Source organism: Bos javanicus, chromosome X (assembly GCF_032452875.1).
Source record: "Bos javanicus breed banteng chromosome X, ARS-OSU_banteng_1.0, whole genome shotgun sequence".
NCBI lineage: Eukaryota > Metazoa > Chordata > Mammalia > Artiodactyla > Bovidae > Bos > Bos javanicus.
The window spans coordinates 105,669,249-105,687,635 of NC_083897.1; the positions used below are offsets into that span (position 1 = coordinate 105,669,249).

Sequence of the window (18,387 nt, forward strand, 5' to 3'; positions counted from 1 at the left end):
ACTTTCACCATTTTTCCTAAACAGCAACCTTTCAGAAGTGATGACTGTTATTCCCTGGAACCCTGAAACTATTCAGTGTTAGCATATTTTTATCCTCCCTTCCCCTCCCAGAGTGGATTCTACATTTTTAGAAGTAAAGGTTATTTTTAAAATAATTAATTGGCCCTTCCCCAGACCATTTACTGCAGGATTCATGCCCTTTGTTTACATTAATTTCACGTTGCCTTTTATTTGTGTTTAGTTAGTCATTTACAAGTCTGCCTTCCCAGCTAGATTGTAAATTACTTGAGGGCCAGGGGTGCCTTTTTACAGAATTCACTTTTGTACTTTTGGATTCCCCTAGAGCCTAAGTCAGTGCCTAGCCCTGAGCAAGCTCTCCATAAAACCCTGTCAAAAGGCGGAAAAGTAGAGTGAGTCTTCTTCAACCTAGACCCCTTAAAGAGACATAACTTTCAAATTCTCTCTGCCCTCAAAGCTGCTCAGAGACCCTTTGGACGGTGGGGACTGTGCTCCAGGCCTTGCCCCCCAGGATGACAGCAGCCCAAGTTGCGGGCCGCTGAGTGCAGGAGAGGTCACACCGCGTGGACCATTCAGGAGTCCTGGAACCTGCTGTCGTTTCTCGGGATTAAAATCCGCCTTGGCGTGGCGGCTAGGGGCGACCACAGCCTGCGCTTTAACCAGGAGCGGTCGCCCAGGGCCAGGGGTCAGCCGTGACCAACTGCGCGGAGGAGCCTCTGGAGGGAAAGGGGCACGGCGCCCCGGGAACGCCCGCACTGCAGCCTGGGCCCGGCCAGCGGCTCTGCGGTCCCACCGCCGGGGGCAGCACCGCCCGCGCCGCCCGGGCTAAGATGGCGGCCGGCGTGCAGCCCGCGCCCGGGGGAAAGGCGGGCACAGCCCCCCGAGAACCTGCGCGCTGGGCCTGGGCCTCCTAGCGGGAGGCCGCTCCTCCTTGGCCTAAGGGGACCGGTGAGGACCCAGTCCTGCCCCTTCCCCAGACAAGCTCCCTGGCCCAGCGTCCTACCTGGATGACGCCTAAAGGGATGTTTTATGACCCAACTCCCCCAGACTCTCGATAGGAGGAAGTAGGGACAGGTCCTGGTTGAGATAAGGACTGCGAGGAGGATGGCTGCCTGACTAGACACAGTGGACAGCGGACCAGTGGGTACCACTGGATGCAGACCTCAACCCCAAGCCATTTCCTTCCACCCTGGCAGCTCGGCCGCTAAGGCGTGGGACACGATTGGTGCATACGTTTGGTGTACAGTGACACAATACCCATGACCGCAGATCGAGGATCGCGCCCAATTAATATACAGGCCCAGAGCTCTTGAAATGAAGAATGTCTTGGAAAATGGGGTACATCTCGTTGGGAAATCCGTAATATAATTCAGTAGAGGCTACAGAATGTGAGCAGCCCATCACATTTGCTCTGACATCGGTATGCGCACTGTGTAAGCTTCCTGCCTTCTAGGACACTCCAGAACCTGAGGTCCAATTTACCAGAAATGGCATTGATGAATGCAGTGCCTTCTGAGTGATCTCGCCTCGGGCTCAGGTTGGGAGGTCAGAAGGGCCACCCGAGGGAGTAGCTGATGCCGGTAGAATCACAATGGTAGAAACGGAGAGGTACCCGGAAAAGCTTCCCTTCGCCCTTTGTAAATTGCAGCCTGACACCTCCCACTGGTTCAAGATTCCATCCCAGGTTTGCATGTAGTTTATCAGCTCAGCGTGAGAAGCTGAAAGTGAACTTTTTTGTTTTGTTTTGGTGAAATAAAGTCGTTCTGCATAACGTTTGCACCGACTGGTTATTCTCATGGAGAACACTTCCTCCACCCACCCAGGCAGCCGCCACACCAGCCTTTCTTTACCTCTGCAGCCCCTCTATTAATTACCTCTCTCTCGCTCCAGTTTAGGGAGCCCCCGGTGCTTTGTTCAAGTACAGCAATAAACCCAAGACTGGGCCTAATAATCCTTGGTCCTGACCTTCCTTCTAGCTGGCCTGGAGCCTGGTGGGCCCTCCTGGCCCCCAGTTGATTAGGGCCAAAGACGCTGCTTATAGTGTTTGTGCTTTATCCCCTCTGCACACGTGGTACTTTTCAGACAGGCCGCTTCACCAAAAAAATAAAACGTGTACAAGAAAAAGTTCAAAGCGGCCCTCTGGAGCCAGGCCTGCAGGAGCTGGGGGTCATCCTACTACGGAGCCAAATCCATCCGGTTTCTACACGGTAGCCCGAGCCGAAGGGTTACCGCTGACCTTGCGCCCACCGAATTCCTCTAGTAGCGCCAGCTCGGGTGGCCCGGGGGCACCCACCTCCAGCCATGTCCAGCCCCCGTGCCCCTCCTGGGAGGCGCAGTAACCATAAACGGTACGACAGGCGGCCGGCGGAGCTGGTTCGGTGACGGCTCCCTGGAGACCGCCGCCTCGAGCGGCAGGCCCCATCTGCAGTGCAGCTGACTGTGAGCGGCCCGGGGTGGGGCCTGGACGGGAGAGAACCGGCGGGGGCTCCGGGCAGCCTCGGCCTCAGGACCCCCTCCTCCTCGCCACCAGTTACAGAACTGGCTATATCTGGCTCATGGCTTCCGAAAGGCTGGCGTGGGAGGCCCAGAAGACCCCAGTCAAAGGTTGGAGCCGGGGCTTCGGAGTGGGGCCCGAGGTATGAGGCAGCGCTGGGGACCCTGGAATCGAAGGGGAGATGAACCCTCCTGGGCCCCCCGGGCCGGGAAGGCGCTTCGGCGCCGAACTCGCAGCGAAAAGCTCCAGCACCCAACCCTCAGGCTCCTGCGGCCGAGAGGAGCCCACGGTACAAGCAGGCATGGGAAGCGCGGCTGTAGGCACAGCCTCAGGTGCGCTAAGGTTAACTGGCCACCTCCGGACAGCCCGCCCCCTGCCTTCCACCCTCGGGCGCCGGCCAGATCCTGGGCAGCACCGGCCACCGCCCCGAGGCCGCCGGGCTCAGCCTAGCGCAGTTCCGCCTCGACCTCACAAAGGCTGCGTGCGGCTAGAGCAGACGAGGAGCGGCCACGACTCTCAGATCTTTAATTACGCCCCTACCCTTCCCCCCACCCCCATCGCCGGCTTCCAGCCCTTTAATCAATTTCACGATATTAAATATTAATTTCCCGCCAGCCAGGCTTTCTCGAAGGAGGGGGAGGGGACGGGCAGGGCAGCTCCGAGGAAGGGAGGGTGTGACCTGGATAGTAAGGCGTGAGGGCTCTTAAGTGACCTGTGCTGGGAACTCGGTGCCACCGGGTCTGAGCTTTGCGGCTGGGGAACTTGGAGAGTTATGAACGCCGGGATGCAGGCCTCCCGAAGGGGCAACTAGGTGCGCCGAGAGTCCCAATGCGCTGGGCGATAGCCTCCTGCTCCGCACCCCCCACCCCAAGCCCGGAGTCAGCCTCACACGGGCCCGCGGCGCGCAGCGATGATGGATCGCGCCTGGCGGGGGTGATTTGGTGTTGATCGCACATTATCACTGGCAGGTTGGACTGGTTGCTGATGGACGACTTCTAGCGGCGGCGGCAGCAGCTTCTTCAGGCACCGCGCGGGGACTCGCTTGCTCTGCGAGGGTCTTTTTCCCCGAGCACCTCCCCCCCGCCCCACTTCCCAGAGACAGGAGAACCTGAGAGTCCGAGCGGGGTCTTGAGGCACCCAGGGCCGCCCGCCCGGGTCTGGGTCCTGGGGTGGGCCGAAGGCCAGGAGAGGAGGGGAGCCAGGACGCCTCTCCCACTTCCTCCCGTTCCTCCTTGCCTTGCCGCCTGACCCCCCCCCCCTTCCTTCCTGCTTCCCCATCGAAGCCGGGAGGGCCTGGGTCACTCGTGGTGTGGTTTCCCCGCCGCCGAGTCCAGGCAGCGGCGGGGGGCGGGGGTGGGCGAGCTCCCCCGCCCTACGGCCCCCGCCCCTCTCGCGGGGCTCGCAGCACCGCGGCGCTGCGGTGCGCCCCTCCTCGCGTCTTTTTCTAAAGTGCCTGCAGATACAAAAGCGGTTTCGTAATGCCTTCCGTCTGCGAGAGCCGGAGGACCTTGGCTGACCTTTCGGAAACTGATTGCAACTGCCTGTTAACAGCCCGTACTGACCGCACCGAGCGGAGCGGAGGACAATCATTTAAGTGACAGACGGCGAGGTGGCCTCGGCTCAGTCGAGCGGCCTGGTTAAGCCCGCCCCGCCCCTCCCCCCGAGTCCCCCCCCCCCCCCGCCCCACACTCCAGCCCCGGGCGCACTGCGGGCTGTGGCGGGCGCTCGGGCGGGCGGGGAGGGCGCGTCGCGCGCGCCCGCTCGTGTGTGTGTGAGTGTGTGTGTGTGCCTGCGATTACCGGCCGACGGGTTAACCCTTAGCCGAGCGGCCGGCCCCTTTGAGGCCGGACGCTGCTGGCTTAATCTGCCATCTGCAAAAGAGGAATAAAAGGGCCGCCTCCGCCGACTTTCCCTAATGGGTAAACTGTCCCCTCTCAGCGTGACCGGGGCTGCGTGCCTGCTGCTGCCGGAGAAAGATCCCGACCCTCGGCTCTTCCGGCACGTCCCTGGGTCCCCTCCCTGCGCCCCCTCCCTCCTCCTCACACAGACACCAGCACGGGGACAGCGCGAGGGGTCCAAAGGCTCCGAGAGGCTCGCGGTGCAGTGGACGTGGGTGTTCCCGGTGTTTTCTCTTTCGGAAACTGGAGAAAGGTGGGGGGGGGGGTGGGACCTCACCGGGAAGGCGAGGTGGGGGAGGGGAGACTGGTGACAGGGCACCTCGGGCTGCGCTCGCTCCCTCTCTCGGGAGAGATCGCCAGCTGCTCTCCAACAGGCAGCGCCCTGAAATCTATTTAAAGAGAGGGAAAGGGGAGGAGAACAAAGGGGGAGGAGGGGGGCGGCGAGCGGAGCCTGGGCGAGAGCGAGCGAGCAGGGAGGATCCGCCGCTCCGCGGGCACATCAAGCGCTCACATCTGTACACTCCGCGATCGATGGGGAGAATGGATAATATTTGTCAGCTGCAGACCTTTCTCTTCCCGGTTCCTGGGGAGGGGAGGGGGCGAGGGAGGGGGAGGGGCGGGCAGACCAGGCGAGAGAGGCCGCCTCAAGGACAGCGCGCTTCCCGCGGCAGCCACACGGAAACCCAGAGCCATGAAAGCCCGGGGATTTTTCTCTTATTATCATTATTAATTATTTTTTATTATTCCACAGCAGCCAGCGAGCGCTCTGCGGCGCCCCTCCCCCGCTCGTCCGCCGCCTCCCTTTGTTGATTCTCAGCTGCGAGCGCGGCGGGCCCGAGCCGCCGCCGCCGCCGCCGCCGCCGCCGCCGCCGCGGAGCACGATCTGCTCTTGCGCCCTCGGTCGCAGCTGCGGCCCAGGAAGCCTGGGCTGCGTCCCCGCCCCCCCGCCCCCCACGGCGCGGCAGCCCCCGCACCCCCTCCCTGCTGCCCGCCACGAGGCCAGCCCAGCCTCTCCGCTGTTCTTCACTGCGGCTCCGCGTCCCCAACGCCGAGCAGAGGCGCTGGCTGCTGCTGTCCCGGGCCTCCGGCCGCGCGGGGGCTTCGCCGCCACCCCCACCCCCCCTCACTCCGCGGCGGCTTCACTCTGATGCCGCCGTCCTCACACATGGTCTTCATTTTGCAGACCAGCGGCGTGCTTCCTTTCGGCTCCTCTCCTCGGGGCTTTTCGGAGCGGAGAGGGCGGTTTAGAGGAAGTTGGAAACCCTGCGAGCTCAGGGGAAAGGGGGAAAACCCTCGCTCTAGTTCTGAGCTTCCGAGGCGGAGGGGAGCGCCCCGCGGAGGGTGGGGCAGAGCCTGGGTGTCCTCCCCTTCTTTAGGTGTTGGAAAGGCGAAGTGAGGGGTGGCGGTCGGGAGAAGATCCGGAGCTGGAGAGCGAGAGCTGCAGGTCTGCTTTCGCTCTGTCCCCTCGCCCGCACGCACCGGCCAGGGCAGAAGTGACCCGCCCCCTCGCAACGGCACAGCGGGCCTGGGAGCCGATCCGATTAGCGGTCATCAAACGAGACCAAAGACACCTCAGTCTCCCACCTCCCGCGCGGGGGAGCTCCCTGGGCCTTTGCCCCCCTCCTTTCTCCAAGAGTGTAAGCCCACAGTCGACGGCCCCCCAGGTCTTGGATCCGGGCCCACTCTGCGGATGAGGGGCAAATAAGATGCACAAAGTTCTGGTTGGGGTTAACTGGGAGCTTTGCGCCCCTCACCCCGCTGTCCTGCGATTCCGGGCCAGCCTGCGGCGGCGTCCCCGACTGCTCCGCGGTCCTGGGCAGGGCAGGAAGCTGGCACGGCCGCCGGCTGGGCCGGCGCCACTTGGCCGGGCCGGCTGCTCGCTGGAACTCGCGCGGCACGTTCGCGCCGAGTCGGGTTCCCGGGTCTCCCGCCCGGTCACCCTGAGCGGCTGTCTTCCCCGCCCCACACTTGTCCGTCGTCTTCCCTCCGGAGTCTCCCTGTCTCCACCCGCCCTCTCAGCTTTTCCCCTCTTCGGTCTGTCTCGGGAGCCCCGTAGCGCAGTCAACCGCCCTTCCCGAGATTCAAAAAGAAGTTTTGTGTTTCCCCGGGGGCAGCAGCCTAATGCTTCCCTTGTTTTCCGGAACAAAGCAGACATTCAGTGGGGAGGGGGCAGGCGCTGACTCCTTCCCCTCCCCGCAGCACCCCGCACCCCTGCAGGTTCAGAACGCTTGCTCCGGGGCCCCGCTGGCCTGGGGGTGGGGTGGGGGCCCGGGTTCTCCCGGCTAGGCTACAAAAGCTTCGCCCCCTGCGCCTCCTCCCCACCCCCTCACCCCCAGCCTCAGCCGGGAGCCCGAGAGAAGGCGACATGGTGTTTGGGTGAGGTTCCCAGCCCGGGCGGGGAGGGCGCGCACGCAGCTGTTTACAGCGTGCCTGCTGCTGGAAGCATACCCGCCGCCGCCTGACAGCATGGGGCACCCGCGCGCTGCCAGCTAAGAGAAGACGCGGAGCGGCGAGCCCTCCGGCACTCGGCCCGAGGCCTCGACAGCCCCGGGGCCAGGGCGCGCGGGGTGGCTCGAGGTCTCTGCGAGCGCGTTCCTCTTCTAGCTCCTCTCCTGCCCCACAATGGTCTGAATCCATCTGGTAGTGTATCAAAGGTACTGGGGGGAAAGAGCGGAGAGCTCAACGAGGGGCGCTCAGAGCGTTCTTGGCGCCCGGCTTCTGGGTAGTCCTCCCCGCCCCTCACCGGGACTTAGTTCTCCGGCCCGAGTGAGTAAAGCACACCACTCTAGCGACTCGGAGATGCTTCTCCCTCCGGATAGCTCTCCGCAGTCCCACCTGTCCCTGTCCACCCTGCCCACCGGACTTCCCTTGACCCCACCCCCGAGGGGATGGCGGCACTAGCTGTGCCCACGCGCGCCGGGCCTTCTGGTCCGCGCAGCGCTGCCTTCGATCCCGTTCCAGTTCTTCCCCTCTCCCGGGCCTGTGGCCGGCCCCCGGCGCCTCCAGCGCGGCCTGAAACTTGATCCCGTGTCGGAAGGACAGTGTGTAAACACCAGGCGCGCTCCGAGAGCCCGCGGGAGGGGCCGGGCGAGGGCCGCCCGGGCAGCTCCGAGGCCCCGCGCCCCCGCCCGCCTGGTCGCCCCGGGCACGATCGGCGGGGCCGCCGCCTCGCTCTTTGCCTTCCCAGTTGGCTCAGCTAATTGGAGCCGCCGCCGCCGCCGCGTTGGCGGCGGCCTCTTGTTGAATTTTCTAGATCGCAACCGTTCGGTCGTGGCTGCTTGCGGCTCCCCTCCCCCTCCCGCAGCTGTTATCTTGGCCGGCAACTTGGTGGTGGGGGCCGTGCCTCCGCTGACCCTGGCCTCAAGCTCGGTGTACACCCCAGTAGTTTGGGGGTGTGTTTCTGCGAGGTGTGGGAGTGAAGGCAGAGTCAGTATCGGAACTGTGAGGCTTTGCCCCTGAATCTGAGGCCCCTTGTTTTGATGAATGCAAATACTATCCAAGGGATTCTGTGACAGAAAGCCATTCTCCTTGCAGTCGTGCACCAGGAGGTAGCGACAGTTTCCGAGGAGCTTCAGGAACAACTCCACTAGCAGCTTCAGTTGGTTCCAGGAAAATGTTCAGAAGGGTGGAGAGGTGGGAGGCCTGAAGATACCCCCCTCCTGCCTCCAAACCCTTTGCAAGTTTGGGACCCGATGTGTAGGTTCTTCATGCCACAGAGGCCGCCTCCACCTTAGGCGTAGCCCACCAATATGGGACAAGGCCACCATTTTTTGTCTTGATTTGGAGTACCAGGTGGGTCCGAGGGGGAGGTGTCATCCTTAGTGGGTTCTGAGCTTGTACCCTGGGTCTTTGGGTCCCCCCTTCCCCTGCTGCTGGAGCTGAGCCTCCTTTCCCCCTTGGCCAGCTGGCTCATACCCTGGTCATATGTCCCTGCTCCGAGTGAACTGTGGGGTGTGCAAACCATCAGGTCTGCATGGGTCTAGAGGAGGCCCAGAGCCTGGCCAACGGCCAAGGTGGGAAGAAGTGAGGGAGTTTGGTAGTGCTGAAGGACCCAAGAAGATGTTGCTGACTATGCTGGAGCAGTTGTTCCGTATACAACATCTGCCTTAGAACATCTTTTCCTTTGAATAGAACTTTTGGTAGTGGGTTTCACAGGCCCAGCCCTGACATTTTGTAAAAAGTGCGTGCACCACCAGCCCGAAAACGCATAAATATACACAGGCAAACTCCCAGGGGGCCGGTCTGTGAGCCACCACCGAGGGGATCTGCAGCAGCCAGAAAGCGAGTCAGCTTTTCCTGTGACGGTTCTGAGAAGGGCCCCTGTTCCCTCCCTTTGATGGTTTCTCTGACAACTGTTAGGGAACAAAGAGGCAAGGCCACTGGCTCATTAACTGTCATTTTCTAACACCTCTTTCCTTCCCTTCTCACTTCTACCCAAATTGCCACTTTGGGGTTTTCCTGAGGTGTCCTTTCTATTTATAACCAGAGCAAGGTTTCCAACTCCATCCATATTGATTTAAGCTCTGATAAAAAGGGAATCTATAAAACTGATGTGGTAAGTTGGTGTCTAGGATGGCACTTCAGTGGGTCAAGTTCACCTAGTTCTTTGGCATCGAAGAACGTCCAGGCCCTTCCAATCAGATAAGCTAAGTGTGTCTCCCACTGTTAGTTTCTCTTCTCTTTCTGTACTGGATAAAAAAGGAATCTTCTCTCAAAAATGTTTATTCTTCTTCACCCCTTCCCTACCAGTGTGCAAGAACCTTGTTACTATGTAGGAGAAAGTGTATTTCTGTGTTTTGATAAAGAAGAGAGTAATTTGTGTTCCTCTTCAGGCCTGAAAAGATAATTATGTGTCCCGGGAGCTCCCTCTTCTCCTGGCTGTTTAACAGGCTATCCAGATTCTTGTTCTGGATCAGGAGCGCGTCAGTGTCTTGCCTCCTTCTCGTCATCGTCCTGTCACCAGCCGGCCATCACCAGGCCCTTTGGCAGGTCATGTGCTTGAGGGTTTCTGTCTTGAAGACTGGTGGTGCCTCAGAAGACCCTGTGACTCCGAGCTTAATTAACATTTCTTTTACTGTACAAAGAATATTCTGAGCCATTGGCATCCTCTGGTCCATCTCCCTGAAAGCTTATGCCAGAAGCTCTCCGTGGGGCCTATCGGTAGTGGGAAGGAGCCATCATGGTGGAAGTGTTGAGTGCTTGCCTGCACCAAACCAAACCAAAGTGCAAATGGCAACAAAAGGGGCATCTCCACCTGGTAGCTAGCTTGGAAACAAATTCTACCCCACCCCACTCCACTGCCAGCTAGTAAAGGCTGAGGGCACATAGTTCCTTTGGCCTCCCTTTAGCCTGACTTAGGAATGATGCAGTTAAGTAGATCAGGAAGCTGCGAGGCATCCACTACTCCTCACTTCCCCTGGCGCTGGGCTCAGCTTGGCTGAACTTGCCGTTCCTATCTTTTAAGAGGAGCTGGTTGTGTTTCTGAAGCAGGATCGCACTGTGCCGCCTCCCCAGGGGTCCTCAGCTATTGATTTTTAATATCCGTATTCAATATTGTGTATTAAATATTGAATCCATGCACGAGAGGATGTGATGCAAATCACCAGCCGTGCCTGAGACTTTAATAGTTGTTTTATTGCCCGGAAACCACAGTTGGACGCAAGGCATCCTGCAGCCGAGGCTGGGGGTGGGGATGACAGGCAGAGAGGAGAGCCGAGCAGACAAGCAGAGCGGGGCCTCCCAAAGATATAAGCCCTCTGGAATAGCCACTGCTGGAGCCACAGACAGCTCACCCCTGGGCAGGCGAGTTGGGGGCCGGCTCACAGGCTGCTACGGAAAGAGCAGGAGGCTGCTGGCTGAGACCTGAGTAGAGGAAGAGGTATGAGGCTATGTCCTTCCTTCCTGGACTTCCCTCACTGGACTGCTCATTCCTGTCCAGCCACCCCCCCCCCTTCCCCTCCACACAGATAGTCACCCAGACTCACACACACAGAGCTATTGAACAGGAAAGTGAACTTGGGAGCAGGAAACCCCAGGCCTGGGGGCTCCTCCACCACTCTTAGCCCTGCAACCTTGGTACAGACCTATCTTAACCTCTCTGGGCGTCATCTCTCTCCTCTGTCAGTGAGGGTAACGCTATCTGCCCTACCTTCCTTATAGCCCGGAGTGAATGAGATAATATTCAGGGAAAAGGCTTTTGTAAACTGTCAGGCCCCACGTAGGTAGGCTGAGGGATTAGTGTTGGCTTTCCCTTTATACTCCCCCTCTCCTCCAGGCTGTGGCTGCAGGCTGGCTTCTTTTCTCTCAGGCATGCGGGGCCCCTCCTCCATTACGGGCCCTCTCCTTCTCTCCCTTGGCCACCTCCCCTTGGTCCTCCAGGCTCCCCACTCTGCCAGGGCTCTGCACTCAGGCTGAGTAGTCAGGTTTCGAGGGCGCCCAGCAGGGAGATGAGAAGGGAGGCCCCCAGGAAGGGCGAGAACAACTCGTGGTGTGTGTGTGTACAGCCAGCGTGCCGCAGAGTCAACAGCCTGGAGAAAACGCTCAGCTTCATTCGAGGTTGGAGAGGTGAGCTCAGAGACTTCTGTCCCGGGGCTGCCCAGGCAGCGTGGGGAGGAGTGGAGGGGAGATCAGTGAGTAAGAGGCTCTCCTGGCCCAGTAGGAGTGGCGTGCTGGGTCCATTGTGCAGGCAGTGGAAGGGAGCAGCGGAGAACTTGAGGCTGAGGAGCTCCTCTCACATGACACTGTTCCTCCTTGTGGGAAGTCCACTCGATTCCCAGTTGTTGGAAAGTCAGGGCATGGGCTTTGCCGTAGGGGTCTTGCGATGGGGAAGCTGGAATGTCAATTCAATTGAGGGTGGTGGCCTCCCAGCACCTGCAAGTCAGATAAACAGTTGCCAGTGGCCCCCAGGTGGACACTAGAGGGCTGTACTCTTGCCTGGACAAAGTGCTGACCTCCTCAAACCCACACCTTTGTCCCGGGGCTCAGGGAGGGGCGGGGACCAGAGGGGTCCCTATCAGTTAAGCCCACTGCCACGGCGTGGGCCCCACCATCTAATGGGAAGGCCCGAGTTGATTCGCTGAGCCAGCCCAGGCCCAACAGAGACCAGGTCTGGCAGAAGGCCCCGCCGAGAGTCCGCGTCAGCGTCCCTGGGCTCGCAAACCCAGGGATGCCAGGCAGGGCCTGGCTGCGCACGCCTCCGCGTCGGGGCTCGGGCGTCTGCTGCTGCCTGCGTTTCCGGGTCTGCGGCTGAGCCTCCCTGGCTCTCTCCTCCCGCTTTGTCTCGCTGCCAGCTTCTCGCCTGCCCTCGCCAGTCTCCTGGGTCGGCCGGGCGCGCTCTGCCTTTCCGAGTGCGTCTCAGCTTTTACGGTGCCTTGCTCTTTGCGCACGTGTGTGGCCGCCTTCCCTCAACCCAGGCACAACCCAGCCTCTTCTCGCTGGCTACTTGGCACGGCCGTCGGATCGCGGAGAGGGCCTACCCCTGGCGCCCCCTCCCCCACTTCAGTCTGCCGCATCCAGAGCCTGGCGACCTCCAGGACTGAAACATCCCGAGGTTCTGGGTTTAGCTCCCCTCAAAGCAAACCCAGAAGGGCTCGGAGTATTGCTCACTGCGCTCCTCGTGGCTCCCAGCCCTAGGCAGCACCTGGAGGGGGACTTTTATGAGACCTTGGCAGAGTTAAAGGGAACCACTTCTGCGGCCCACCTCGCGCCGTCTGTGGCGTTCTGAGAACTGTAAGCCTCTGAGAATTGGGAGTACACGGCTGTGCCGCTGACCCGAAAGGTGGCCGGACGTGTGGGTCCGAGTGGGGGTGCCCGGAGTGCGTGTGGGGATCGCTGGGACTCTCGGTGGATTAGCCGCTACAAAACGAAGAGGAGGGGGAGCGGGCCTTGGGCGCTCGGGCTGGGGGCCAGCCGGGGGCTTGCGAACATTCTAGGCCGTGGGGCAGGTGAAGACACCCGAGCCCGCCCCTCCCCCTGGAACCCGCACTCGGCCGGCCTTTGAGGCGGAAACACCGTCCAACTCCTTGAAAGTAAACTTGCCGCGAGGGGAGCGAAGGAGGGAGGGGGCTGGCGGGGGTGTCTGCGTCGGGAAGGCTTGTGTCAAGTTTCAGCCCCTAATGACACTCGGTGGCAAGGTGCCAGAGCCCTGGGAGCCGCGGCAGGGGGGAAGGGCGGCGGGGGATCCGGGTAAGAGTGACCGAGCCGCGGGGCCGGACTCGCGAACCCCGAGGCGCACCGCGCGCTCTCGGGCCGGAGGAGGCCGGCGGGGCGGGGGCGGCGGGCGGGGAGGGGGCGCTCCGAGAGCCGCCTGAGCGAAGAAGAGCGCAGGCATCTTCCGCAATCCATTCATGCACTGAAGCGCGTGCAGAGCTGCTGATCGCTGCCATTGTTACTCGCGGGCGGTGTGGGAGCCGAGCCTCCACTCTGGCGAGAGATAAATGGCCTCTGACAGCCCCTCCTCGCCAAGAGAGCTCCTCGGATTTCACCGCGCGGCGGCTCTCAGGTCTGTGCCTCTCTCGCTTCCCGGTGAGAACCTTTAAATCAGCCTCCCGGCCTTCCCTCCTCCTGGACGCTGCCCCCCACCCCCACCCCCGCCCGCTCAGGCCCCGACAGGGCCCTGGGCGCGCTGCGCGCAGTCTCCGGCCCACTACCCACCTGGCGGGGGGAACAAGATGGGGAGCTCCGGGCGGACCCCGGAGCCGCGGGGGAAGGCGACTGGAACCCCCGCCCCGACTCCGCACCTCCCCCGGAGCGGAGCCCCGCGCCCCGCCTCCGCGCCCACAAGATGGATCAGGCTACCGTGCGGAGAGCGGGCTGTAAATATTTAAAAAGTCTCTCGCGCGCCGGCGGTAATGGCTTTCGCAGTCGTAATGTGTGCTAGGAGGAAGGGCGATGCATGCGTGTACTGTGTTGCGAGATGGGGGAATTGTTCTTACGCCTGCCCCCCTCCCAGGTCCAGGGTGGGCTGCAGGTTCCGGCTTCCCGATTTCCCGCCCTCCGTCTCTCTGCCGCCACGATAGCGCTGAGAACGCCAATCGATAGGGAACTTGAGCATGGCACGGCGCCGAAGGCTCGGACGGGGTGACCTGGAGCCGCTCTTCCCTTCAGAGTCTCCCAAGGTCCTAGGCTGGTACTGGTCTGAGACCCCCTGTCCAGGTCCACTTCTCGTTGATGCACGGGGGAGGGCGGGAAACACACAGGTTGAAGCCCCCTGAGTTTGGGTGGTCACTAAAGCCCGGACGCGGGTCTCTGCAGCGGGGCCCAGAGCCCTGTTTTGTGCCTTTGCTCCCCTCCCCGTGCCTCTCTTAAGCCTTGATCCACTCTAAAAGAGAGCCCTTCCCCCGCCCCCCCCACCCTTTCTGAATCTGAAAGTAGCTTTGTGGCTGCTGGGACTGAAACCTGGGGGGAGGCAACGCGGAGAGATTGGGGTGGGGGGGGCGGTGCCTAGCGCCCAGGCTCAGTGGAGGTCACACGTGGATGTGGAGAGGATCCTTCGTATTGCTTGCGACTGTGGGCCTGGGATCTTTAAGGCCAAGCCCAGCCGGATGGAAGAGGTGGGGGAGGGGGCATCCAGTTTCCTCGGCTTCTCGGCTTAATGGGCCCACCACAGGGTGTGTACCGGTTGAGGCTGTCGCCTATGCCAGCGGCCCCTCCCTGGCGGGGCGGGGGCGCCGAGTTGCCCAGAACTGGGGCGCGCCGGGCGCCGCGGGTTCGTGCGGAAGGTTGGAGGGGTGTGGGCTCAGGCTGGGGCTGCTCCCCTGCACCTCTCCGCTCCGCCCGCTCAGGGACCAGCCGAAGTGTGGGTGCTGGCGGCGTGTCAGGGCGCGCCGGGGCTGCTTTCGGCGTTCGAGCGCGTGGGGCTCCCGACTCCTGGCAGCTCCGCGCACGCCACTTCCAGGGGCTTGTGTTGTGCCCTGCTTGCTTGTTTGTCTCGTGTAAACCTCGTAAACCGCCCTGATTTATTACCCAGACTAAATGCTTAATTTGTGAATATGAAACAGATTAAAAGGGGCGGGGGGGCGGGGGCTTGAGGTCGGCATATTTTAGCAATCAGACCAAAGCAGGCCGGCAGATGTTTCAAATTTGTCGACATTTTCAGGCTCATGTGGAAAGCCAGCCAGAATGGTCAAGAGGTCCTTTCTCCTTCCTTCAACCTGAGAACTTGGCAATGATCAAAAGGAGGTGATTAGTAGCTACAGGGAAAAGACACCAGCAGATAAGGAGTTAACAGAGGCTGAGCCCTTCACCTCCAGGATTGGAATGGGGGTGGGGGGGTGAGAGCTGGTCACAAAGGCAAGAGGGGTCCGGACTAAAAAGGCCTAAGTCCCAGAATCCAACTTTGAAGAACAAAGTAGAGGATCCATTAAAAGTTAATTCAGCAAATAAACTTCATTGGCGATAACACAAACAGGAAAGATGGAAATGCCAACTTGAAATAGCCAAAAGATAATAAAAATAAGTCGTTTTTATGTGGCCTATACATGTGCTTCCCTTCAGTGATCTGCCTCAGCACAGGCCTCTCCAGAGCACCCTCTCCCTTTGAAAAGACCCCGTGTGTACAGGCAGTGTTTTTGTTTTTCTTTTTGGCATTTGTCATTTTGGGGCAACTTCACACATCAAAGGCGAGCACAGTGTTCTTATCAGCTCCCTTCTTCCAGCCGCCCAGTGAAGCAGATACAATTTCTGTAAATTGGCCTTCTCCTCTGGGTTTTGATTGATCATCACCATATGAGATTATTGAAAGTCTAATGTCTTATTTCACTTTCTCCAAGGGGTGAGGAGGGGAACAGTTTATTGGAAGTCAGGCCACGTGAAGATTCTGGGGTTGTGCAATAGTAATTTCCATTATCCTGGGTAGATCAGCCTGTGGGAACTACTGCGCATCTCCTACGGGTTCCTTATACCACCTCCCCGCCTCCCCCCTCCAGGTCTCAGCTTCAGGCGCTGTTAACAGGTACACTACAAACTAGAACCTTCTGGAGCCTTTGTAGTTAGAAGGAGAAAATGGCTGTTGACTAAAAATAAGGCAACAAAAGATTCATTTAAAAAAAAAAAACATTTATTATTAACTCAAGAATCCCCTCCTGAGGACTGTTTCCCACTCTAAACTTTTTTTGTTCCCCTTTTGCCTCGATACCATCTTTCATTTTATTAAAGTTGATTATGGTTCCTGTGTCTTGTCCTCAGCCAGACAAAGGCTTAGGGAAAGTCAGAGAACGTGTTAATTATATGTTTCTTGTAAACTGACTTTTCATTTCCCCCTAACACATTTAGTCGGCTTGGTGTTTAGTTTAGCACTCAATTGCTGCAAATATGCTGCTTAAAAATGCTGTCTTTATTAAAAACAAATAAATGAATGCAGAGACCTTTCTAATTTCAACTCGCGTGGGCTAGAAACAGAAGAGAAAACCGAAAGCGAGAGCAAGAAGGAGGGAAAGGCAGCGGGGAGGAGAGAGAAGAGACAGAGACCAGGAAACACACACACACACACACAGAACATTGCTTCTGCCATCCACGCGCCCTCCCCTGTTAAAACTGGTCCGTACAATTGTCCCTGGTCCCTGGCCGCGCCCTGCAGCTCGCCAGCCCGCCTGGATTTTCCATCACTTGGCGCCTAAGGCGATCATTAGCTGAGAACGGACAGCCTCCCCTACCTGCTGGCAGCCCATCACTTACCAGCCAGGGGGGAAGGGAGAGGGAGGCAGGCTGCAGGTTCCTGCTCTGGGTGCTGGTCCCCATTTGCCCAACCAGGATGGGTCCTGGGGTCCTTGCCCCTGGGTGCATTGGTGCCTAATTAAACTCTATCCAGGGCAACGTGCACTAAGTATATGAAGACTGAGAGGAAACTCAGCGGGTGAGGCAGGGAGGCAGTCATTACCTGGGCAGAGACAGGAAAGGGATGCCACTGATCACACTCTGTTTATCCTCAGCAGAGCCTCTGAGTGCACATTTAACTCATGCTGAAATCAAGGAGAAATGGAAATCAGGAAGGGGGAAAAAAAAATCCAGACCTCACACATAACTAAACAGGGCCTGTGTCACCACCAGGCAGGAGAGAGGTCTTACGTGGCTTGAAACAGACAACGCTAGCTGCAGAAAAATGACTTGGGTGCCCTTGTGGCACTGGAGTTACTGCTCATGTGCCATGGCCCCGTCGCACGTGGGATCCGGAGCTGTATAAATGGTTGTGGGGACAGAAAGGCACACACGTGCCAGGAGCCTAAGGACCAGGTATGTGTTGTCAAGCTAAACAGACCATGGGAAAGCAGAGGAGGCATCCTCAGCGGAAGGCCAGGAATACCACTAAGACCTGAGTCCAGGCGGCCGACCTTGGGTTTAAAGCGACAGCCAGGAAAACCAGAGTGTGTGCCGAGTATGGCCGCCAGAGCTTTGGTTGGGCCCCCATTTAGTCCAGCTGAGGAAATGGGTTCAGAGGGTGGCAAGGCCAGCTCAAGGGGACACATCAGTGACCAAAGTAAGGCCAGAACCCAGAGCGCCCTGCTTTGGGAATCAGAGGAGAAAGGGGACTTCTGGTTAGAGAGCAATCCCGGGTGCCCGCGGTCACCGAAGAGCTCTGGTATTATCATATAGATTTATCAAGTGCTTGCTGTTGGCAAAGCACTGTGCTGGGCCTATGAGGCCACAGTGCTCGGAGCCCTCAACGGCCCAAGCAGGTGAGTTAGGGGGTAACACAGGCCGTAAAGGACGGTGGGTGAAGGGGCTGTGGAAGAAGGAAGCCAGCCACTCAAAGTGCTACAGCAAGGTTTACAGGAGGGCAGCCTGGATGTGAGACCACTCTCCCCAGGGGTAGAGGGGTGCAAGAGAGGCCAGGCCCTTTGGACCAGGGCCCTTCACTTGACTGTCATCTGAGGGCCTGCCAGTGTGTCCCAAGGCAGGCAAGGAAATTGAGCCGGGGGCTGATTGAAGAGGCAACTCCTCCTAGCTCGAGCACTACTTGCAGCTCTCTCTCTTGCCCTGGACAAATACAAGCATGTAACTCACCCCCAAAAAGCTCCTGGACAAATGGAGGCTCTCTGGGGGAGCTGCTAAGGGAATACCGCCTCCCTTAACAAAACAAACCTGAGACTCTCCAAGGTTTAGCACTGGAAACAGAGTCTCCCAGCAGAGAAAGGGAGCTGGCTTAAGCGGCACCCCTGCCCCCGTGCCCCCTGGATTCCACCTGCCCCTTGGGGCGCTTGCAGTGTGATGACAGGTGCCCTCCCTGCAGCCATCTGGCCTCGGCCCAGCCTGTGCTCTTGGTTTCCCTAAGCAGAGGCGAAATAGGCTGGACCCTTCAAAGCACATTCCTAAACACTAAGGGAGAGCGGTGGGGAAGCGAAAACAAAGGCCCAGGAGCGCTGGAGCAGTTCAGCTTACAGAGTCTGTGGGCCAACAGGGCTGGCCCAAGTTCAGTCAGACTTCCTGGCTGTGGGCCAGCCAGAGCTGGCAGTCAGCCCCGTCCCAGCCCACCACTCAGGCCTGCGTCGCCCCCCAGCCCGGGGCACACCCTCGAACCCAGTCTGAATCCCAGGAAACCCAGCTGCCCCTCCGAAGCTCCCTCGGCCCACCCTCTCCTCATTTAAGTGACTAGCTCCAGCCAGCCAGTGAATGGCCCCTGTAGCTATCAACCCAGAGCTTGCCAAGATTGAGGGTGTTGTCTGGGGGCCAGCCCCTCGGGGTAGCCTGGGTCTGGCAGGGGTGGGGACCGGGTAGACAACTCCCCTGACTGGTAGCTTCAGGCCTAGAGCAGCCAAGTGGGGCCCTTGTGAACACTTGGTCACTGTTTATCCTTGTGCGTCGTAAAAATATCATCACGTTCTATATGTGTTAAGGCTGGGAAGCACTGGTAACTCGAGGTAAGTGTGACATCCAGGCTCTAAGAGGTCCCCACACATATCCTGGGGAGACCATCGGGCCAGGTGACCCTTGACGGAAGGTAAGCACAGCTCATTCATTCCATGAGCACTCCATAGAGCCCAT

General features: G+C 59.5%; 1 protein-coding gene across 3 annotated transcripts in view; it reads left to right on the top strand.

The window, feature by feature from the left end:
* BCOR (BCL6 corepressor) overlaps positions 1-18,387 on the top strand; it is a 119,214-nt gene that overhangs the window by 17,092 nt on the left and 83,735 nt on the right. Inside the window, exon 1 of one of the 3 annotated variants that reach the window (XM_061410423.1) lies at positions 12,739-12,910. The exons of the other annotated variants lie outside the window; for them this stretch is intronic. The gene's annotated coding sequence lies outside the window, so the exon portion shown is untranslated. Of the gene's footprint in view, positions 1-12,738; positions 12,911-18,387 lie in introns of those variants that run through there. 3 annotated transcript variants of the gene reach the window in all.